We start from the raw sequence: 23,989 nt of genomic DNA, 5'->3' as shown, positions 1-23,989 counted from the left end.
CTTTACCAGCTGAGCCACCAGGGAAGCCCTAGACAATAACCTGAGATGTTGATCTAATTTTCTGCTAATGCTGTAGCTTCATTGTTGTTACTTGGGCTTTTCCACTTATAAAGCTTCAAATTATGGGATTCTTGGTCAGTTGAGATTTTGGGTCACAGTCAGACAGTGCCTCTCTCAGCAGAGCTGTATCCCTTCCACCTGCTTGCAGACTGGCTCGCCCTTGCCTGAGATCATCTCTCTCTTTTAGGATTTTATTAAAAACGGCAAGAAGCAGTCAGTATGGATGACTATTCTGGAATTTTCCTACTATTTCTTCTGTCTCTATAACCTCAATTGGCATGAAGTCTTATGGTAGAGCAGACAATTTGACCAGATGTTAGCCACTGCGTAAAAAGTCATCTGCTTCAGTCACTAACGAGCAGGTCCTTCGTCTCCTAAGTTACAAGTTCTGTTACTACCATTACCCCACTCCTGGTAACAATATTTTTAAAAAGAATCAGGCAGGACTTTCAGCTGTGTACAACAGAGATTGAATGCATCTTCTTAAGCAGAAAAGGAGATTAACTAAAGGATACTGGGAAATTTAGAATTGTCGCAAGGAGGAAGAGTTGGGGTCAAGGCTAAGTTGGCAGAAGTAATGTCCTCAAAGTTCTGGGGAATCAGTAAGATGGGAAAACTGCTGCCATTGGGATGACCGGGCGCTGGGTGCTGTAGCGTGCGTTGCTGTCAGGATTTCAAATTCGGTGCAGCTAATGCCTCTACCAGTGCTGAGGCTCAAACAGTGCCAGTAACGTGGCCTTTCAACCGTCAGGCAACCAGAGGCCTCTACTGCTACCTTTACCAGGAAAGTGTGTTTTGAGCAACCCTCTCTTTGCCTAGGTTGGCTACTTTATATTCAAAATCTGCATAAATACATTTTATTGGTGGTATGCAGAATACAGGCCTGTGACTAGGTGCAAAGAGGCTAGAGAAGCAAGTTTTCTGAGTTCTCCTGTAGGAAGACTTCATAAGGATGAAGAGACTGTAAACATATTGGGATATTGTGATTCATAATAAGAAATATGTTTTTGATCTTCCTCCCCATTTCTGGCATGGAGCTTCTAAAACCCTTGAAATTTCCTAAAGGAGAAACTGGAAAGGTGCCTTTTGTTATGTTATGAGTGACTTGTGGAAAGGTGCTAATGGCAGTTTGATCCCTGAGTGGGAAGTTCCCTCAGATGAGGAAATGGTAACCCACTCCAGTATTCTTGCCTGGAGAATTCAATGGACAGAGGAGCCTGCCAGGGTACAGTCCATGGAACTGGACATGACTGAGTACAAGGCACTTAGGTCAAATAAGGTTGGAGGCAGGTTGCCCAGGGGAACCAACCAGCAGATTAAAGGGTTAGAACTTTCCTATCCCATGACCTCCAAAGAATAGAGAGGGGATGAAGATTCAGTTCAGTTACCAAATGACCAATGATTTACAAACCTATATAATTTAATCAAATTCCTGTATAATGAAGCCTCCATAAAAACTCTACAGGATGGTTTGGAGAGCTTCTAGGTCAGTGAATTTGTGGAGGTGCTGGGAGAGCGGTGCACTTGGAGAGGCTATGGAAGGACAGTGCCCTTCCCACATACACACTTTGTCCTGTGCATTTCTTCCATCTGACTGTTACTGAGTTGTGTCCTTTAATAATAAACTGGTAAATGCAAGTGAATATTCCTTTGAGTTTTGTGAACCACTCTAGCCAATCATTGGAACCTGAGGAGGGCATCATGGGAAACTCCAGTTTATAGCCAGTTAATCGGAAACACAGGTAACAGCCCGGACTTGAAAATGGCATGAGAATTGGAGCAGTTTTGTAGGGCTGAGCCCTTTCTCTGTGGGATCAGATGCTCTCACCAGGTTTGTAGTGTCAGGATTGAATGTAGTTGATTGCTTGGTGGCATGGAAAAAAAACATCCATACATATCAAGGATGCTCACCAGTTACTGGGCCTCCAGACATGGCACCAGTGTTCATTCACAGGTTCAGAATGGTTTCCCCAAGAGTTCCAGTGTCTTCCCTTATGGTGACCAGATGGCTGAGAAGCTCCAAAATCACACTGTTTCAAATTCAAGCCCAGTGGGGAAAAGCAAGAATTTTTTTGTTCTCACAAACCTTTTTGAGGTTCGCCTTGATTGAACAGGCTAGGTCAAGTGCCCATTTCTGAATTGGTTCCAATGGGCAAAAGCATGGCCTGCTTTGCCAGGAAAGCATCATGTGCTCCACACCTGAAACAGAGATTCTCATCCAGACCTCAGGGCCTAAGGAAAGAGGCTATGTATTTTCCCTCAAAATATTGGGAAGTGGAGAATAGTTTCTTAAAAGCAAGCAAACCAAAGAGTTCCTATCTTCTATCCTTTATAAAGGGAGGAGCATTTTGCACAAGTCCTCTAACACTTCTGTACATCTTTTGTCTGTTTTGTTTACTTATATTAGTATAAAGTCATGGGTTCCTATCTTGTTCAATAGGTTATAATCTGTTACTATCATTATTTATTTTGACGTTTAAATTGTCCCAGATTTGACCAATAAGAACTCCTTCGAGCTGCATTTTGTGTCCTTTTGATGTTGCCATCTTTCTCTGAGTAGTCTCTCATTTTCATCGGTAAAAGATATTCCAGGCGTGTCTCATACTTTCCCTGGCCCAGCCTTGGAATCAGTAATCACTGGGTCTGGGATTTGATTTTACCTTACTTTCAAGTAATAACAGCCTGTTTCTCTTTCATGGATACTGGCAGAGTACATGAGACGCCTGAGTCAGAGACAAAGGACTTTATTACTCACGACACAGGAAGTAACATGAGCACCAGCATAGTTGAATCTGTTTTCCTGCCCCCCAAGTCCAACTGAAGCAACGTGAAATGGCCCAGATAGATGCATGGCATTTGCATTACAGCTGAAGAACACTGAGCTTAGGAAAAATCCACTGCTTTTATAGCAAGTACTAAGCAAGACTTCTTTTCATCCTGGAGGGAGACATTATTCATTCTGGAGATTGTTCACTGCAAACACAACTCTGAGATGGGCCTGGAAAGGAGTGGTCAGGTCGGATCCATTCATTCTTAGCATAGCAAGTTAAGAATATCCAGCAATGCTCAGGCCTATAGCAAATTATGTCTTCGAACAGCCATTTCTGCACAGACCCCTTGTTCCTTTTAATGGAAAGTGATGTTTAGAAACCAAGATCTGCTTGCTGGGTGTGCTCATTGTCTTGAGCTATTTTACTCTTAGGTGCTCTCAGAAGACAGAGTTGGGAATATATGTACACACACACACTTATGCTTAATTATCTGTCATCTACCTATCTAATCATCTGTCATCTATCTACCTTTCTTTCTCCATAAGTTCACACTGATTGCTCTAATCCAATACCACAGGTTGATTCCAGATTTCTGCCTTTCCATATTTATAATGTTCTTCTCTAGTAATCAGAAACCTAAAATATTTTATTTTAGCTTATTTTCTTCATGCTCCTGCAGTCTTGTCCCTGACGCTGCTACTCACCCTCCAATCATGTGGGCGACCTCCTGATCACTCTGGCTCTAACCTGGTGTGCTGGGGTACGTGTCCCCTCCCCTGCCACTCTGTCAGGCTCTGATGCCCTGTGCTGGCCCACAGCCCCTGCCACTGCTTCTGAGGACATTCTCCTCCACTCACCCGAGCTCTGAAGCCCATGCCACGCTGCTCCCACATCTCACCTGCAACCTGTGCCAGACCACCCCCTACATGCTTCACCATGCTGGGCAGGCCCACTCCTGCTACTGCCACCACTCTGTAGACACCTCTCACCTCACTCGGATTCTGGAGCTCCCCACTCTCACCTTCTGAAGCTGCCTGCCTTGTTCAGCTGCAGCTAATGGCTTCTAGACAGAATTAATCAAGGACAGAGGAAAAAGGGAGAGGAACCAGTGACCATTTTTAATGGCTGCAAAAGACTATGTTTGTGGCTGTGATCTAGTGTGCTTAACCACCTCCCTATAGTATTAAATAGAGGCTATTTTTATTTTTTTTCCAGGAATCAAACTATGAACATAAATTTTTGTGCATCTTTCTCTGCACCTCCCTGATGATTTTATTAGGACAGATTCCTAGAAGGGGAATGGTTCCTGGGTCATAGGGGAGGACTATTTATGCAGCGCCTGGTCTTTATAGCATAGCTTCAGTGTTCATCTTACAATTCATACACTCTTGAAGAAATAAGCAACCATGACTCTGTCCGAGAGACTGCCTAGGATTTTCTACAGATGATAGTTGTTTCACAGCTTGATGACATCACCTCCTTTTTTACACCAAGATTGATGTGGGAAATTCTGTATAAATACTCTGCATCAACAAGGCGTTGTGTCACCAGGCCTCTTAAAGATGGCAGCTTGCTGCAGTACGGCTGGCTTAGCCTGTGTGGGACAGGCGCCCATGATTTATAAGGTCCAAACATGAAGTCTTCAGGAAAGTTGGTGAAGTACTTTATAGGTCACCTGTATTTTTCCTACCATAGATGTTTTGACTCACGGGTTTCCTTTATGTCACTCTGTCCATAGTCTAAGTATTATTAAGATGGAATAAAGAGGTTACTGTAAGAGAAACTGAGTGGCACACAGGAGGGAGTTTGTGATTCTAAATGAGAAAAGAAGGAAATAACAGGTGAGGGAATTAAGTAGGACAAACATTGGCAGCCAGGCAACTGAGTATTCATTGCATGGGGGCCACTGGCCTGGCTTTGTGCTGGGAGCTGTTAGGAAGTTCATTTGTTTGTTCACTCAATACACACTGACCAGTCACCAACTCCATCCAGACCATGTCCTAGACTCTGGGGACCTAAGAGAAAAGACATCATCCCCACTCTAAAGGGGCTTTCAGTCTAGAAAAGGAGAAGCCAAATCAATAATGTAATATCTGCTGGATCTTTTTCTTCTCATTTATTTTTTTTGTGGTTGATTTTGAGTTTCATGCCACTGTGATCAGAAAAGATGCTTGGAATAATTTCTATACTCTTAGATTGATTGAGACTTGCTTTGTGTCCTAGTATATGGTCTATTCTAGAGCTTGTCCATGTGCACTTGTCTTCTGGAGCTTCTAATCCAGCTTGGGGAAGGTTCCGTGAAGGTTGTGAGCAAAGTTCTTGTAATATTAAAAAATGTATTGGTTAAGTGGCTGAGATGGGCGAAGTTTTCTCAGACAGAGGAACCTGCATTCACCAAAGCACATGATCCTGTCAGCTTATCAGCAAGGATTCAGTGTGTATGTTCCACAGGTCTAGCACTGCCCTAGGAACTGAGGGGGATAAGTTTCATACTCCGTATTTTAGCAGGGAAGGTTGTGAGAGGATCGTCTGCATAAGATTATTAAATGACTTCTGCAGGTAGGGTAAATTCCAAGTGTCTTCCCTAAGTACACAAGGCTTATTTGGGTAGCATTTGCTGTGTGACAAATAACCACAAATTCTCAGTGGTGTACCACAGTAAGCATTTATTGGTCTTGCTCATGCATCTGTGGGCTGGCTGGGATGTAGCAGATGTTGCCTGGGCCCAACTGGGCTTGACTCCAGGCTGTGTGTTGAGTCCCAGGTCTGTTCCATATGTCTCTGCCTTCTTAGATCACCCATTGCTTAGAGCATATTCTTGATATGGTGACAGGCCAGAGTATAAGGGGGGCAGTCCTAATCTTGGAAGCACACGTCTTGCCTTGGCTCTCTTCATGTCCGCTAGCATCCACAGGTCAAAGCAAGTCACATGGCTAAACCCAAAGTGTAGAGACAGGAAAGCATGCTCCGAGGACCATAGCAGAAGTAGGGTTTATGATACATCCTCTGCAATCTGGCCCCTGTAGACCTCCTCTTCTTATCTCTTCTTCTCTCTGGCACCTCTGCTGTAGCCACCCCAGACCTTTTGAGTCTCCTGGACCTGCCTTGATTTTTCACCCATGGTATCTTTACACATGCTATTCTGTGAGCCTAGAATGCTCTTCTTTGCCTGTCCACCAGGTCAATTCCATCACTTCCTTTCTGAATAAGCAAGGCTTGGCTCTCAGGATCAGGGGTGTTCTTATTTTTCTTTATTTTCCTCTCCATCCCTATGCGTGGTAAGGATGCTTTGGGGCCTCACTTGGTGCCTGGTTCTCTCTCATGGTTTCTCTCTTTTTCTCCCTCCTGCCATCTTCCCCTCTCTTTCTTCTATTTATTCTCAGTATACATTGATACGGAGAAGGCAATGGCACCCCACTCCAGTACTCTTGCCTGGAAAGATGATTTTATTTTATCTTAAGATTTTTTGATGTGGAAATTTTTTGAGGTTTTCATTGAATTCATTACAATATTGCTTCTGTATATATGTGTGTGTGTGTGTGTGTGTGTATGTGTGTATCGGGTGCAGGAGGGCCTAGAGGAGCTATCCCACATTGAAGGTCAGGAAGGGCGGTGAGGAGATACTCCTCGTCCAAGGTAAGGGGCAGCGGCTGCACTTTGCTGCAGCAGCTGTGACGAGATACCCCACGCCCAAGGTAAGAGAAACCCAAGTAAGATGGTCGGTGTTGCAAGAGGGCATCAGAGGGCAGACACACTGAAATCATACTCACAAAGAACTAGACAATGTAATCACACTAGGACCACAGCCTTGTCTAACTCAATGAAACTAAGCCATGCCCGTGAGGCAACCCAAGATGGGCGGGTCATGGTGGAGAGATCTGACAGAATGTGGTCCACTGGAGAAGGGAATGGCAAACCACTTCAGTATTCTTGCCTTGAGAACCCCATGAACAGTATGAAAAGGCAAAATGATAGGATACTGAAAGAGGACCTCCCAGGTCAGTAGGTGCCCAATATGCTCCTGGAGATCAGTGGAGAAATAACTCCAGAAAGAATGAAGGGATGGAGCCAAAGCAAAAACAATACCCAGCTGTGGATGTGACTGGTGATAGAAGCAAGGTCCGATGCTGTAAAGAGCAATATTGCATAGGAACCTGGAATGTCAGGTCCATGAATCAAGACAAATTGGAAGTGGTCAAACAAGAGATGGCAAGAGTGAATGTCGACATTCGAGGAATCAGCGAACTCAAATGGACTGGAATGGGTGAATTTAACTCAGATGACAATTATATCTACTACTGCGGGCAGGAATCCCTCAGAAGAAATGGAGTAGCCATCATGGTTAACAAAGGAGTCTGAAATGCAGTACTTGGATGCAATCTCAAAAACGACAGAATGATCTCTGTTCGTTTCCAAGGCAAACCATGCAATATCACAGTAATCCAAGTCTATGCCCTAACCAGTAACGCTGAAGAAGCTGAAGTCGAACGGTTCTATGAAGACCTACAAGACCTGTTAAAACTAATACCCCAAAAAGATGTCCTTTTCATTATAGGGGACTGGAATGCAAAAGTAGGAAGTCAAGAAACACCTGGAGTAACAGGCAAATTTGGCCTTGGAATAGGGAATGAAGCAGGGCAAAGACTAATAGCATTTTGCCAAGAAAATGCACTGGTCATAACAAACACCGTCTTCCAACACCACAAGAGAAGACTCGACACATGGACATCACCAGATGGTCAACACCGAAATCAGATTGATTATATCTTTGCAGCCAAAGATAGAGAAGCTCTACACAGTCAACAAAAACAAGACCAGGAGCTGACTGTGGCTCAGGTCATGAACTCCTTATTGCCAAATTCAGACTTAAATTGAAGAAAGTAGGGAAAACCACTAGACCATTCAGGTATGACCTAAATCAAATCCCTTATGATTATACAGTGGAAGTGAGCAATAGATTTAAGGGCCTAGATCTGATAGATAGAGTGCCTGATGAACTATGGAATGAGGTTCGTGACATTGTACAGGAGACAAGGATCAAGACCATCCCCATGGAAAAGAAATGCAAAAAAGCAAAATGGCTGTCTGAGGAGGCCTTACAAATAGCTGTGAAAAGAAGAGAAGTGAAAAGCAAAGGAGAAAAGGAAAGATATAAGCATCTGAATGCAGAGTTCCAAAGAATAGCAAGAAGAGATGAGAAAGCCTTCCTCAGCGATCAATGCAAAGAAATAGAGGAAAACAACAGAATGGGAAAGACTAGAGATCTCTTCAAGAAAATTAGAGATACCAAGGGAACATTTCATGCAAAGATGAGCTCGATAAAGGACAAAAATGGTATGGACCTAACAGAAGCAGAAGATATTAAGAAGAGGTGGCAAGAATACACAGAAGAACTGTACAAAAAAGATCTTCATGACCCAGATAATCATGATGGTGTGATCACTGATGTAGAGCCAGACATCCTGGAATGTGAAGTCAAGTGGGCCATAGAAAGCATCACTATGAACAAAGCTAGTGGAGGTGATGGAATTCCAGTTGAGCTATTTCAAATCCTGAAAGATGATGCTGTGAAAGTGCTGCACTCCATATGCCAGCAAATTTGGAAAACTCAGCAGTGGCCACAGGACTGGAAAAGGTCATTTTTCATTCCAATCCCAAAGAAAGGCAATGCCAAAGAATGCTCAAACTACCGCACAATTACACTCATCTCACACGCTAGTAAAGTAATGCTCAAAATTCTCCAAGCCAGGCTTCAGCAATATGTGAACCGTGAACTTCCTGATGTTCAAGCTGGTTTTAGAAAAGGCAGAGGAACCAGAGATCAAATTGCCAACATCTGCTGGATCACGGAAAAAGCAAGAGAGTTCCAGAAAAACATCTATTTCTGCTTTATTGACAATGCCAAAGCCTTTGACTGTGTGGATGACAATAAACTGTGGAAAATTCTGAAAGAGATGGGAATACCAGACCACCTGATCTGCCTCTTGAGAAATCTGTATGCAGGTCAGGAAGCAACAGTTAGAACTGGACTTGGAACAACAGACTAGTTCCAAATAGGAAAAGGAGTATGTCAAGGCTGTATATTGTCACCCTGCTTATTTAACTTCTATGCAGAGTACATCATGAGAAACGCTGGGCTGGAAGAAACACAAGCTGGAATCAAGATTGCCGGGAGAAATATCAATGACCTCAGATATGCAGAGGATAGCACCCTATGGCAGAAAGTGAAGAGGAATTAAAAAGCCTCTTGATGAAAGTGAAAGAGGACAGTGAAAAAGTTGGCTTAAAGCTCAACATTCAGAAAACAAAGATCATGGCATGTGGTCCCACCACTTCATGGGAAATAGATGGGCAAACAGTGGAAACAGTGTCAGACTTTATTTTTTGGGGCTCCAAAATCACTGCAGATGGTGACTGCAGCCATGAAATTAAAAGACACTTAGTCCTTGGAAGGAAAGTTATGACCAACCTAGATAGCATATTCCAAAGCAGAGACATTACTTTGCCAACAAAGGTTCGTCTAGTCAAGGCTATGGTTTTTCCTGTGGTCATGTATGGATGTGAGAATTGGACTGTGAAGAAGGCTGAGCGCCAAAAAATTGATCCTTTTGAACTGTGGTGTTGGAGAAGACTCTTGAGAGTCCCTTGGACTGCAAGGAAATCCAACCAGTCCATCCTAAAGGAGATCAGCCCTAGGATTTCTTTGGAAGGAATGATGCTAAAGCTGAAACTCCAGTACTTTGGCCACCTCATGCAAAGAGTTGACTCATTGGAAAAGACTCTGATGCTGGGAGGGATTGGGGGCAAGAGGAGAAGGGGACGACAGAGGATGAGATGGCTGGATGGCATCACTGACTCGATGGACGTGAGTCTGAGTGAACTGCGGGAGTTGGTGATGGACAGGGAGGCCTGGCGTGCTGCGCAAAGAGTGTTGCAAAGAGTTGGACATGACTGAGCGACCAAACTGAACTGAACTGATATATACATATGTGTATATATATATACATATATATACACATATGTGTATATACATATGTGTGTGTGTATATATATATATATATATATATATATATATATATATATATGTTTTTAGTCCATTAGACATGTGGGGTCTTAGCTCCCTGAGAAGGGATTGAAACCCTCACCCTCTGTATTGGAAGGCAAAGTCTTAACCACTGGACTGCCAGGGAAGTCCCCAGTATGATGGTTTTAATATTAAGATTTGGAGTAGGGCAAGACACCTATCCTGTGGGCCAGGGTGGCTGGGTATGGTTAATCTGGTGACAAGGACAGTTACCTGCCCACACTCCCACCCACCCCAAAGTTGGCGTTAGGTGGGCTTGTTGGTCTGGGGGTCCTCATCCCTCAGCTGTGGACTCTGAGGCCTTGGGTAGCTCTGTGCAGCCTGGCTGGGTTTCCAGGACAGCCTGGGCTTAGGAATGGTAAGAGGTCCACATCCTGCCGATCAGGAGGTTCCAGGAGATTTCTGCTGCTGGTGCTCTGGAGCTAGCATCCCCAAGGGAGAGATAATGTGTGTGAGAAAACTTCATACATGTTCCTACAAAAGGAGCTTCCTGTGCGCCTGGCTAACACAATGAGAGAAGTTAATCTTCTGCTGGAGGACTTGCTTAACCACCCTTCAGTGGAATTGGTTCAGAGCTGGTATATGCAGAGTTTTCTTGAACTTCTAGAATATGAAAATCAGAGCCCTGAAGATCCACAGGTCTTGGATAACTTTCTACAAGTCCTAATTAAAGTCAGAAATAAACACAATGATGTGGCCCCTACAATGGTCCAAGGAGTGATTGAGTACAAGGAGAAGTTTGGGTTTGAGCCATTCATTAGCAGTAACACCCAGTATTTTCTGGACCAATTTAATACCAACCACATCTCTTTCCACGTGCTTATTAACCAGCACACACTTCCATTTGGCAGTGACACCAACCCTGCACATCTGAAACACATTGGGAATATTGATCCCACGTGCAACGTCACTGGCCTTGTGAAAGATGTGTATGAAACTGCCAAAATGCTTTGTGAGCTATATTATCTGGTAGCTCCAGAGTTGGAAGTTGAAGAATTCAGTGCCAAAGCTCCAAACAAATCTAATCAGGTAGTTTATGTGCCCTCACACCTCTTTCTCGTGCTGTTTGAGTTGTTCAAGAACTCAGTGAGAACAACAGTCGAACCATATGAAGAGAGAAAAGAGGGTACCCAGCTGTTAAAACCCTGGTTACTCTGGTAAAGAAGACTTATCCACTAAGATAAGTGACCTAGGTGGTGGGTTCCAGTCCGAAAAATAGATTGCCATTTTCACTGCATGTATTCAACTACTCTGAGACCGAGCTGGAGCTTACCCAAGCCGCCCGGTTGGCTGGATTTGGTTGTAGCTTGCCAATTTCTCGTCTGTATGCTAGATATTTCCAAGGAGATCTAAAAGTCTATTCTATGGAAGGCGTGGTTACTGATGCTGTCATTTATCTGAAGGCCCTTCCACGTGAAGCATTTGAGAGACTTCCGGTTTTTAACAAGTCCACGTGGTGCCATTACAAGAGCACAGCTGAGGCTGACGACTGGAGCAATCCCAGCGGGGAGCCCAGGGACGCTTCCAAATACAAGGCGAAACAGGACAAGATGAAGGCTAACAGAACTTTGTAAAGAGCTGAATGCTTCAGTCCTCTCCGTAAAGAAAAGATGGCCTTCTGCAAGTCACCCAGAAAGAGCTCCTTTCCTCCACCAGCTCTGAACGTGGCGCTATAGATGATCCAGTGCTTGAATGCGTATTTTTCTCCATATAAGCTGGACCTTTCCCGCAGAAGTTTCCCGTAGCTACCTCATATCTTCCACTCAAGTAGTGACTTGAGTTATTTTTCATAGTGCATTGCTGCGGTTTGGCGCCTGTTGTAAGGGGACACAGAGCCTTATTAGTGCCCGTGCCCTCATACTTCCATCTGCTTTATCACAGACTGTCTGCAGTCTCCCCAGATGTCTCACCTCCCTCCCCACTCCAGATACAGCCGATCTCTATTGCTGCTCTCTGTGACCAAATACCATGTTTGTCCCAAACCACCAACTGAGGCCTTGGGGCATCTGGAAGTTGAAGACGTCAGCTGAGCACGTCTTGATATTCCGGTCCCAGGGCCTGTCCTCTCTTACACATCCCTCCGCACTCTCTGCTTTGGACTCTGGCCTTCTTCCATCTGACCGGTTTCTCATTGTGAGCTGTAGGTACTCTCATATTAGATCTCCCTCTTGGGTGCCTTGATTTAATTTTGAAATTCATTTGTATACTTCCATCCTGTTGATTAGAGCATTCCAAAAATTGACAACAACAACAACAACAAGAAGATTTGGAGTAGAGATCAGTGGCCTTACTTGGAGCTCAGATTTTGTCTAGAGTGCTCTGCCTATAAAAGTCATCTGAGATACTGTTTCTGAAATGCTTCCTTGGTTTCTCTTCTGTTCTTGCTCCTTGGGTTTCCTCAGGGGGAGGGTGGTGATGGTGGTGGTAAAAGGAAGGATCCAGGCATTCCTAGGGTCCCCTATGGTGATACCATCAAACAGTTTCCAATTTACACCCCTCCACCCCACACCAACCTCAGGCCCAGGGGAGGCTGCCCAGAGTGCCTTTCAACAGTTTTTGGTGAATGAATGAGTGAGTGAGAGAATGGCTGGATACATTTTCTTAAGGTCGCTTTCTGCTCATTGTCAGGGCCTTGGTGGAGTCTTCCAGCCCGGCTTCCAAAGGCAGGAGGTTGAAGGAGCAGTGAGAAGACCCAGGCCTGCACAGCTTAGTCAGCTTTTAAAGCTGCTTTCAGCAGCAGTCCCAGAATGCAGTTCCAAGGGGCAGGCATGTTTGTAAGCAGACCCAGCTTTGGAGTAGGAACTTAGCTTTAAGCATCCTATTTGGAGAGTTTGTAGAAAATTACAGAGCTCTGGGGAACCAGCCTGGGGCCACTCATAGTCCACTTAGTGCAAGTGTTGTCTTTAGAGGCCTCTAATTCCCTTTATAAAGAGCTTTTAAAAAAAAAAAATGGAGCCTGGATATAGTTAACATGGGTGTTGAGCAGGTCAAGCATTTCCAGCCATTATGGATAGTAAATAGAGAGAGTCTACAAATGCAACAGTCAACCCAGTGCCCTAATAGGCTGCATTTTTGTTGGTCCAAACTGTGGCTTGTTCTTGCAATTTACTAGAGAAGAAAACTGAGGCTAGGAGAGATAAAGTGATCTCCCCAAGGTTACACAGCTGGGATATGGCAGAGGCAGGCACTGGGTCTTATTTATGGCATGGGGGCTTCCCTCTTTTTGTGACTCGCAGGCTCAGTAGTTGCCCCAGGGGCTGTGGGATCTTAGTTCCCTAACCAGGGATCGAAGTATTACAAGGTGGATTCTTAACCACTGGACCACAAGAAAGTTCAAGGAAACTGAACTCTTGAAGGCAGAGGTTGAAGGCTTTGACATCTATGTAGGATGTGGGGCAGGGTCAAAGCCCAAGGTCAAGTCTGCAAATAATAACAGGTATTAGAAACTCATTTTAAGGTGGTGCCAGGGTTATATGTGTGAGCTTAGACTAGAAGAGGGTGATCCAGAGCCTAGCTTGTTCAGCATTCTCCTTCCCTAGGCACTCTCTTCCTGCTGCAATTAAAACACCCTCCTTGACTGCTCCACGGACAAAAGTGCTCTTTGGTAAAAAGTTTGGAAACCAGTGATTCCAGGGAGTTGGGTGACCACAGACTTTTTCAACTAAGACATTAGTCAGTTAAGGAGCCATGTTTACACTGGAGAAAGATGATCTTATCAGATTCACTCGTCTACCATCAGGAGAATGGAGAGCAGCAGACGTGTTGGAAGAATCAGAACTGATGCCTATCTGGGCTGCTGCTCTTGTGCTGTGCTCAGTCGTGTCCAACTCTTCGTGACCCCATGGACCGTAGCCCACTAGGCTCCTCTGTCCATGGGATTTTCCAGGCAAGAATACTGGAGAGGGTTGCCATTTTCTTCTCCAATGGAATTTCCCAACCCAGGGATCAAACCCACATCTCTTGAGTCTCCTGCATTGGCAAGTGGATTCTTCACCATTACGCCACCTGGAAAGCCCATATCCGGGGTAGGCAAAGCTTTTGGTGGTGTTGGCTTCGCATTGGCTGCTATTGGCTTCCCAGCTTTCACTCCCCTTTTATCTTGTTTTCACCAGGTTTCAACTGGGTGCTGTCCACACGTATCTCTTGCACTTCAGGGGAAAGCAGCCCTAGTCCTCACTCCCAGAGGTGGACCCTGGCTTGTGCTCACAGCTCAATACCCTGGACTTTGTGATTGGCGAGTGTCCCAGGGAAGCATTTGCTGGGGGCTTCTGAGAAGGAAGCTTCTCCCCCACTTTTTTTCTTTGGTTGTTTGTTTTTGCACAGAGGCTGTCTTGAAGGAGCTCTCTTTTTTCAGTGGACTAGGATGTCCTTGCTACCGCTACTAGCAGCCACCCTGTGGCCGAGAGGGGAGGCAGCCTTGAGCGCAGGCAGCCTGGGCAGAAGGCAGAGGGAAGAGACGGAAAGAAACAAACCTCTTGGATTCACCACTGTAAGTTAGTAAGTTTCACTAACTAATTTTGCTGAAACTTATCCTGCCTCTGGACTTCTCAGTTTCAGGGGCCGACATGCTCTCTTAATTCATTAGTTTTGTATTACTTGGGAATGAGCTGTTCCTAAGTGATTTAGAGAGCTACTGCTTCCACCGTGTTCTTCTCCTTGGAAGCATTTCCAGACCATCTTGCAGATGCAGCCTCTGAGTTATACCCCTGCACTGGGCTCAGGGGGACAACATATGGGGGAGGTCATGGATCCCTGCTTGGCTGCCAAGGGCCAGCCTCTCCATCCTTCCTCTGTCACACTCTCCTGCCATGGTCCATATATCAGACTCCTACAGCAAGCACAGATGATGGCAAAATCTCAGAAACTGGGGTGGGAGAAGACACCTTCTCACATTTTTCTTTTGAATAAAATATTATCTTGGTTTCTCTTCTTGAGACCTCTTTACCCATTCTGGATGAGGTCAGCCATAAGACAGAAGCCTCAGGGGCTGTAAGAATTAAATATTCAACTGAAGCTCTGCGTGGTCCTCGCCAACTCTGACAAGCTCTGATCCTATGAAAGCCGATCCAGTTATGGTTAAGGGACTCCAAGACAGTCCGCTGAGTTCCAGGCACCTCATGGCTGTACTCTCCTCTGATCCATCAGAGAAGTCAATTAGTATTCCTGCTTTACAGATGTGGGAACCGAGGCTCTTATAGCTTAAGACCACACAGAGACAGAGCTAGGATTTGAATTTGGCTCCTTCTGACACCAAATCCTCTGTACTTTCCATTATACCACCTGGTGTTCCCTTGCTTTGGGCCATTTTACTCCATAAGGACGGTTACCCTACTTTGGAAAAGGTCGGCTGAACTGACACACTGCTGCCCAATGGGAATTTTTTTTTCTTTTCTTTTCATGAACTCACTCAGTTCAGCCAAGGGTGCTTCAAGAGACCAATTTTCAGCCTCTGTCCCCACTGAAACCTGGAAGCACGTGGACCAGTGCCACTAGCCTTGCTGGATGGTTTTGGAAGTGGCAGAGCTCTGTGGGAGGCAGCCTGTGTACAACAGGGGGATGTTTGTTGTTTCAGTGACCGCCGAGCAGAACGCGTGGAGAGGGCGTGGAGCGCTTGGGGGCCGAGCACCCTGAGAGGATAGGGCGTGTGCACACCACACAGCAGCTTCAAAAATATCCACCATTCAGGGGAAAACCCCAACCTGCCTTCATGAACTCTCATGATCCCTGAGGAAACCCTCTGTCCTGCAAGACAGTCTGGATTTTTATTGAGTGTTCCCTGTGTTTTCAGGAGGGCATTTTGAAGAGCGTAGGTAACTAAAAGAATCTGGAGAAGGAGAGGTGGCCTTATTTTGACCTTGAACTTGAGCATGCTCTGCATTTCATAGAGTCACCTGGGATGCTGTTTCTCAAATGATTCCTCTGTTTCTCATCCGCTTCTGCTCCTTTGCGTTCCCTCTGGGGGAGGATAGTGGTGGTAGTAAAGGCAGGATCCAAGCATTTTGGGGCCCAGGTCGGGACACCATCAGAAATTCCCAATTCACCCCATCTCAACCTCAGGCCCAGCCAGGTCACCCAGAGTAGTTGTCAACAAGTTTTTGGTGGACGAATGAATAAATAAATGAATGAGTGGAAGGCTGGTTGCATTTCCTTGGTGCATCTTTCTGCTCACTGTAAGGGGCTCAGGTGAGCTTAGCAGCCGTTCTTTATTTTGGATGGGATGATCCCTTATGTAGTGTATCTATTCTTGCCTGCTTTAAGCCGCAAAACTCAAAGTTCAATGATGTAGAGGATCTCTGAATTTTTGCAAGTTTTCTTTCCCACACTCTGGAGCTTAAGGGTCATGTCAAGGCCTCCAACATACGTATCACTTCTTGCTCATCCAGTTTGACTAACACGATGTCACTGATATAATGATATCTGCCATGTTTGTCGTTGATAAGCGGGATGCTCTGTAGAGTGTCCAGGTCCCTTTGGACTGTTTTATGAAAAAGGATGAGAGAGTTAATATGTCCCTAGAGTAAGACTGTAAATTTCTACTGTTGACTGTTCCATGGGAATGCAGTCTGTTTTTGGTACTCTTTCTTGACAGGGAGAGAAGAGAATACATTTACCAGAGCCGGGTTGTATACTATGAATCAGAACTGTGTTAGTCTTCTCTAGCAGGGATACCACACCTGGGCCAGCAACAATGGTAGCTACTTCTTGATTGAGTTTGGTCCACTGTCATCCTCTAGAATCTATCTGGTTTCTGCAGGAGTGGGGTCAGATTGGTAAATTAAATGGAAGTATTTTAGGGACCACCATGCCTGCTCTTTTAGGTCATTAAGGGTGTCTTCTGAAAGACTCTGCTTGAGATATAATATTGTTTGTGATTTAATATCTTGGCAAAGGGATGGGGGCAATTTTAGCGTATTTCTTCTCTAGGATGGCTCCACACATTAGGGAACCAAAATTCCACTTAACACTTGAGGACCAGGAAGATGACCACCAGGTGGGTTCACTGTAGACCTGACCTGGACCGAGCCTCCTCTGGTGACCTGGCTCCCTTCTGCCCCCCACTGTCACTGGGGACTATGATGTGGCTGCAACTCCGATCTGGTGTCTCATGGTCTTCGGAATGTCTGGATATTTTACTGAGTTAATGGTTACAGTTCCCTTTGGGGAATGGTTGGGGAATTCATTACTTCTGTGCTTGCTGCCATGTGCCTGGGTCCTTCCTCCTGAGGATGAGGACTCTCCTTTAGTTGACAGCTTTCAGGTCTGAATACTGGGCAGTAGCTTGTGACTTTTTATTGATGTAGCTTCCCTTGGTTTCCTGATCAATCCTCCTTAATTTCTTTTAAGTATATAGTCTGAGAAACATCCTTTTAGGGATCCATCTGTTTTGCCCCTGGGGCACTGTATTCTATTTCCCATCTTCCTGAGATCTCTGGAGGCCGGCCCCTGTGGCTGCCACCCCACCCTGCTACTCATTACTATGTTGCTCCAACCTGGCTTCTGTGGGTTTAGCACCACAACCTGGCCTTGATTACTTCGTGAACCACTTGCTCTCACGGAGCCCTGCAACAGTGTCTCCCATCAGCCCTGGCCCTGGGGAGAACGCCACCCTGGACTTCAGTGATACTGTGCTCCCTGTCACCAGTACATTATTTCTTGCATCGGTAGATGCATCCTCTAGGCTCACCTGCAGAAGAGATTGGACAACGTATCCAGCCCATGTTTCCAAGTCCTTTGATCCCCTTTCCCGTCATCTACGATGGCAGCCCTAGCGTTTCTACTTTGCTAAGAGTCAGACATTCTAAAAGCAGCTGAGCAGCACGTTTAGTGCTTTCTCCTGGGTCCTTGCCAGGGTGTCAGATCCAGTGTACGAAGGGCGTGTGACCATACTGATAAACTCTTCCCTTTTCAACTATATCCTGTCCCCTTCATCCAGTGTGTGATCCCTTCTTGCCCATGTTGGGTCCTTCAGAATACAGTCCCTTTCTACCCTTAGTAGGCACCTGTAGAGAGGGAAGCAGGACTGGATGGATGAAAAGATGAACTTTGATGCATGTGCAAAAGAGGATTCAGCTGATCCCTCTGGGGACTCTGAAGCTGAGATGGCCCTTCAGAGGCATCCTGAATTGAGGCATGGGTGTTGGGGCCTTGGCAACCCTGCATCTACCAACCATTTAATGTGGGCTTCTGTGCAGAGGGGGTGTAACTGGATGAGACAGTCTCCTTTAGCTGAATGTGGTAAAGAAAAACATTATTCTGAAATTTTTTATAAGGCAAAGAAGACTTTCAAGACTATTGCAATAGGAGAGAGATCAGGCTTAGGTCTGAATATAAGGACAAATGAGGGTTTATAGCCCAGGAGAAGGTAAGGAGGTTAGTGGATGGGAAGTGACTGAGAGGAGACATCAAGGGTAAGAAGATTCTTGCTAAACTGGCCTAGAAGGATTCTTACTAAAGCAGGCCAAAGACTTATATACACCAAAGTGAAGGATGAAGAACTTGAGCAGATATCAAGGGTGATCAGATATTGAGTGCCGGGTTGGGGGGCAGATTCTTGCTAACTGATTTAGCAGAATTGTTGCTGAGACTAGACTCAGCATGGATGTACATGGAGGCCCAAAGCCTAGGTCTAGTCTAGAGGGGGGTTTAGGGGAGCTAATTAAAGTTTGGTCAAAAATAGTCTTTGTCAAGGGAAACTCCCAGGGTGGGTCTCAGTTGTGAGCCATCAGCAAGCATAGGAGTGAGTGCCTTAGCATTGCAGATAGCATCAGATCTACCAATGTCTGATGCTGAGGTTCTCCTTACCTGTTGAATGATTGTCAAGAAATATGCAGGGAGGCTGACCTGTTTTGAGGACAAGTGTCATTTTCTGGGCTTCACTTTTCCCTAATAAGTGCTACCTGAGTAGATCCAAGCAGAGGACTATTAGGCTGAAGGGAGAGGAAATGGGGTTATTGGAATGATTGGAGCCAGACTAGAAACTTATTTACTTAAGCCAACTTCCTTTTACACGACTTGGGCTGTTCAAGTTAATGAATAAATTGGGTTGATTGATGTCTGAGCCTCTCCCCTGACTGGGCAGCCAGCATAATTGACCATCTGGAACAGGTCATGCCAGTGGAGGGTGTCTCTTGCCAAGTGCTCTGATGCAAAGAGCCAGAGGGGACAGATACATCTGGGAGAGGGCTGAGGGTCAGGTAGAAGGGTACAAGCAGATCCCAAAGGGTCATTAAAGCAAATGGAACCTAATTTTTCTCTGGGGTTTTCCAGTTTCATGGTGCAAATGCATTCAACTTTTATAGACTTTTATTACAATCACATAGTGTAGGACATTGGGCTCCTCAATGTCTCCCTGTTTATTTCTGGGAATCCCCTGGGGTGTCTTGTGTGAACCCACAAGCAGTTCTTTTAGATGATTCTTTTGTTCCTTTAGTAATATTTGTTGTCCCAAAATCCTATCGAGCAAGTGCATGGCCGGCATCAGTGCCACTGATGACCTCTGTGAGATCAAGATGTTTGAATGATGACCTAATGTCTTGTGAGCTCCCATAGCCAAAGACCTTCAAGGGGCCAATCCAGTCAATGTTCCTTGGGGGTTCACTCTGTGTTTGGGCCAGGATGAGTTCCAGGCAGAGTGGGGAGAGTGTGTTCTGAGAAAAAAGGTTTCTTACTGTTTTGAGAGGGCCATAGGGAGCCAGGCTCTCTTCTTCTCCCAGCAAACCTTGTGAGGCTATGATAGCTTTGCCTGCTGCTGACAGTCTTCTCATAGACACAGGAGAGCCAGCCTGGGGATGAAGTTGACACTGTGGATGGTGGATGGAAAGACTGAAAGACCCCAAGTCCTTGATGATATGTTGAGTCACTGAATCAATTGAACTTGAAATACCTACCCCACACCCTCCACAACACTTGCTCTTATTTGTTCTTGTTATTCAGTTGTTGAGTCCAAGTCTTTGTGACCTTATGGACTGTGGCTCGCCAGGCTCCTCTGTCCTTCACTATCTCCTGGATTTGCTCAAACTCACATCCATTGAGTTGGTGATGCTATCTAACCATCTCATTTTTTTTCTTTTTTTTAATATATATATATTTTTTAAATTTTATTTTATTTTTAAACTTTACATAATTGTATTAGTTTTGCCAAATATCAAAATGAATCTGCCACAGGTATACATGTGTTCCCCATCCTGAACCCTCCTCCCTCCTCCCTCCCCATTCCATCCCTCTGGGTCATCCCAGTGCACCAGCCCCAAGCATCCAGTATTGTGCATTGAACCTGACCTGGCAACTCGTTTCATACATGATATTTTACATGTTTCAATGCCATTCTCCCAAATCTTCCCACCCTCTCCCTCTCTCACAGAGTCCATAAGACTATTCTATACATCAGTGTCTCTTTTGCTGTCTCGTACACAGGGTTATTGTTACCATCTTTCTAAATTCCATATATATGCGTTAGTATACTGTATTGGTGTTTTTCTTTCTGGCTTACTTCACTCTGTATAATAGGCTCCAGTTTCATCCACCTCATTAGAACTGATTCAAATGTATTCTTTTTAATGAGTAATACTCCATTGTGTATCATCTCCTTCTCCTTCTGCTTTAATCTTTCCCAGCATCATGGTCTTTTCCAGTGAGTTTGTTCTTCGCATCAGGTGGCCAAAGTATTGGAGCCATCTCAGGTTCAGCATCAGTCCTTCCAGTGAATACTCAGAGTTGATTTCCTTTAGAATCGACTGGTTGGATCACCTTGCAGTCCCAGAGACTCTCAAGAGTCTTCTCCAGCACCACAATTCTAAAGCATCAATTCTTCGGTGCTCAGCCTTCTTTATGGTCCAACTCACATCCATACATGACTACTGGAAAAACCACAGCCTTGACTGTAGAGACCTTGGTTGGCAAAGTGATGTCTCTGCTTTTTGGTACACTGTCTAGGTTTGTCATAACTTACCTTCCAAGGAGAAAGCTCTTATATGAAATGATAAAATGACTATCTCAAGCTGATTTGAATTGGGTTTTCTTTTATTTGCTCTCTGAAGCATTTGACATATACACCTAGCTCTTTTTGGCTTCTGTCTTTAGCTTCTCTCTTGAAAGGAAACAGATGCAAACCCCTGAGCCTTGATTCTTTGCTGTTTACAAAAACTTCCTCTCTCTTGCAGCTATACACACCCAGTTGACCGTGTGGTCACACTAGCACACTCAGTCCCAGCTCAGTCTCCCAACTGGGGCTCCCCAAATAAGGAGAACCTGGGGCAGAAACTGGAAGCCAGATGTGGCCCCAGTGACTGGAAAGTCCAGGAGGGTGGAGAACGGGTATTCAAAACAAAACATTCCAGAATCAGACCTTGGGTTTCAAATCCCAACTTCGCCACTGTGAGACCAGGGGAAAAGTCATTTTATTTCTCTGTGCCTCAATTTTAAATTGAGTTCTCTTTAAATTTGGTGAGGATTATGTAGGATAATGTATACAAAGTGCTTAGAACAGGGCTTGGTATATGGTCAGTGCTTAATACACCTTACCCATCGTTGGCCATTCTAATGGGTAAGCTGGTGTGATCTGGGTGTGCAGCAAGCAAGGAAGGTATATAATATGCCCCGGGCAGCTGGGATAAGTATCTGGGTTGAGTCTGCTTAAAAGGCCAGAGAAGGAATGGACAGTTGGGTTCCTCTTTGGTCAAATTCTTTGCTGGCTTCATCTTACTTCACGCATGGAATCCAAACAGCTCAGTGGTGGTGATGGGTGGGGCAGGAGGGGAGGGTAAGTTGTTGGTTGGCATTTCTAAGAATATACCCCTTCATTCTTCTGTGTGAGGAATTATTCCGGATTTGAGTGTTCCGAGGGCTTGAGAAGGTGGCTCACCACAGCTTTAAATTTTTTCCTTTCATCTTCACTGGCCCCTGTTGCATCTTTATTGGGTTTATAAATTCTTTTTTCCCATTTCTTTTAAAAATCACTGTTTATTTGTAGAGCCACTAGTTCTAAAACTTGTGTAATATCTTAAATGTCATTTTTGCCCTGGTCTGCTCATAATGCATGAGCTAGTGCCTCTTACATAATGAACTTTGAGAGTAATGATTCCCAGCAAGCATTTAGCATGGGCAGTCCTTACATAACGTGGAAAGTGTACAACTCCCATCATCAAGCTGATCTAGTCTTTTACAGTTGAAAAGGTAGGGGCCACTGATAGATCTTGCCAATAAGACTGATTAATTTGAATTAGTTCAATTAATTAATTCAGGCTGAGTCTGCCAAGGGCCTTAAGGTGACCTGATACAACCAAGTCTGCTTGTCAGTGTGGTGAATTAACGAGCCAGATTCAGTTCTCAACTGGGTCATCTCACTGAGACGACCATCTTTGTTTATTTTCTCTTTCCATCGTATTGGCCAATGGAGTTGGGTTAATTGGCCTGTTGTTTTGGCATCGGGTACAGACACAGTTACAGTCAAATCATGGGCCAATTCAGTGGGGAAAACATCTGTCAAGCTTGTTGTTCCTCTAGCTGATCTGGAAGCCCCATGGAGACACAACTGTAGTGAAGATCAGTTGAGAAATGTACGCCCAAGGAATGGTGGTTAGATGCACTGTTTCCCTTTTTAGACGCTGTGTCGTGTTTGTGGCCTGACACCCACTCTTCCTGCATGACGCCTCAATTTTGCTAATCCATTCCGGATGACTGACTGGTTGGTTACATGGTTGATAGGAGAGGCCTTGCTGAGGGTTGGGAAGTGCTCTAGAATCAGAGGGATGTTGGCTTGTACCTTGGCTCCTCTGCTCATTACTTGTGTGACCTTTGCCCGCCGATTTCCCTTTCTGAGCCTCAGTTGCCTCATCTGTAACACGGGAGCAATACCTGCCCTGGAGGTCGTTGTCACGAGGTGTGAGGACCACCTAACCCTCCTGGGTTGTCCATGAATGAAGGAGTTCCTGAGATGTAGGGCTTTTAGTTTTTGTATTACAAAATGTTTTTTGGCTGTGCTGGGTCTTTGTTGCATTGTGGGGGCTTTCTCTAGTTGCTGTGAGCAGGAGCTACTTGTTGCTGCCGTGTGTGCGCTTCTTACTGCAGGAATGTCTCTTGTTGCGGAGCTTGGGCTCTAGGCACGCGGGCTTCAGTAGTTGTGGCTCCTGGGCTCTGGCGGATGGGCTCAGTGGCTGTGGCCCATAGCCTTAGTTGCCCTGTGGCATGTGGGATCTTCCTGGATCAAACCCGTGTTCCCTGCACTGGCAGGCAAATTCTTAACTGTTGGATCACTAGGGAACTACCAGGACTTTCAGTTTTAAACCTGGGACATTCTTGGCAAAACCATGAGCTGGTCACCTAGGTGGTGAGGACTAAATGGGACAGGGCCTACAGGTATTTAAGACATGTGGAAAATATTTCCTGAAGGTTGAATATATTTTTTTCTGTTGAGTTTTTGACCAAGTACCTGTTGACTGGGGCTAGTGAAAAAGAGGTGTTTCTTTCTGCAAGACACCATGAGTTCCCCTAGCATAGGACAGGCCACTCTCCTCTCCCACATGTGGCACTTTCCCCCCAATTCTTCATCAATCAGTCAGTCAAACAAACAGTCACTCAAAGAAGGGTCCGACTGCTCCTCGTGGTCCAGAGCTCACTGGCCTTAAAGCCGGAGGCTGCACTCCATGTCTTGCCCCGTTACCGGTTAGTTGCGTGTGCTGGACAGCAGTACTTTCCTTCCGTGAGCCTGTTTCTTCAAAGGGAGAGCACACACGATACAGCTGCCTCCCAGGGCTCTCATGAGCCTTCTATGAAATCATGCGCGTGCGAAGGGCTTTTTGAGCTGCAAGTTGTCATTCAGATATGAGGGGTTTTGCGAGGGCCCTAACTCGGCAGCATTCACTTAGCCTCAGGAAAGAAGGAGCAACAGAGTCTTGGATTTGGCACTTCAGGCCCCAAATTCAACAGTTTGCCACACTTCCACTGGGTACCCTCAGGGCACTGGGCCCAAGCTGCATGATGAATGAACTAGTTTTGCCCTCAGGGAGCTCAAGTTCTATAAATCGGTAAGTTCAAGGTCATGTGTTGAACTAAGAGAGGAGCTGGGTCTGGGCTTTGC

The 23,989-nt window shown here is 45.3% G+C and overlaps 1 pseudogene; it reads left to right on the top strand.

Annotated features, from left to right (window-relative positions):
- LOC102411033 overlaps window positions 1-11,754 on the top strand; it is a 47,657-nt pseudogene extending 35,903 nt beyond the window's left edge.
- Window positions 11,755-23,989: the final 12,235 nt, after the last annotated feature.

Source organism: Bubalus bubalis, chromosome 19 (assembly GCF_019923935.1).
Source record: "Bubalus bubalis isolate 160015118507 breed Murrah chromosome 19, NDDB_SH_1, whole genome shotgun sequence".
NCBI classification, from domain to species: Eukaryota; Metazoa; Chordata; class Mammalia; order Artiodactyla; family Bovidae; genus Bubalus; species Bubalus bubalis.
The sequence above is the reverse complement of the archived record's forward strand: the minus strand, read 5'-3'. Positions and strand labels throughout refer to the sequence as shown.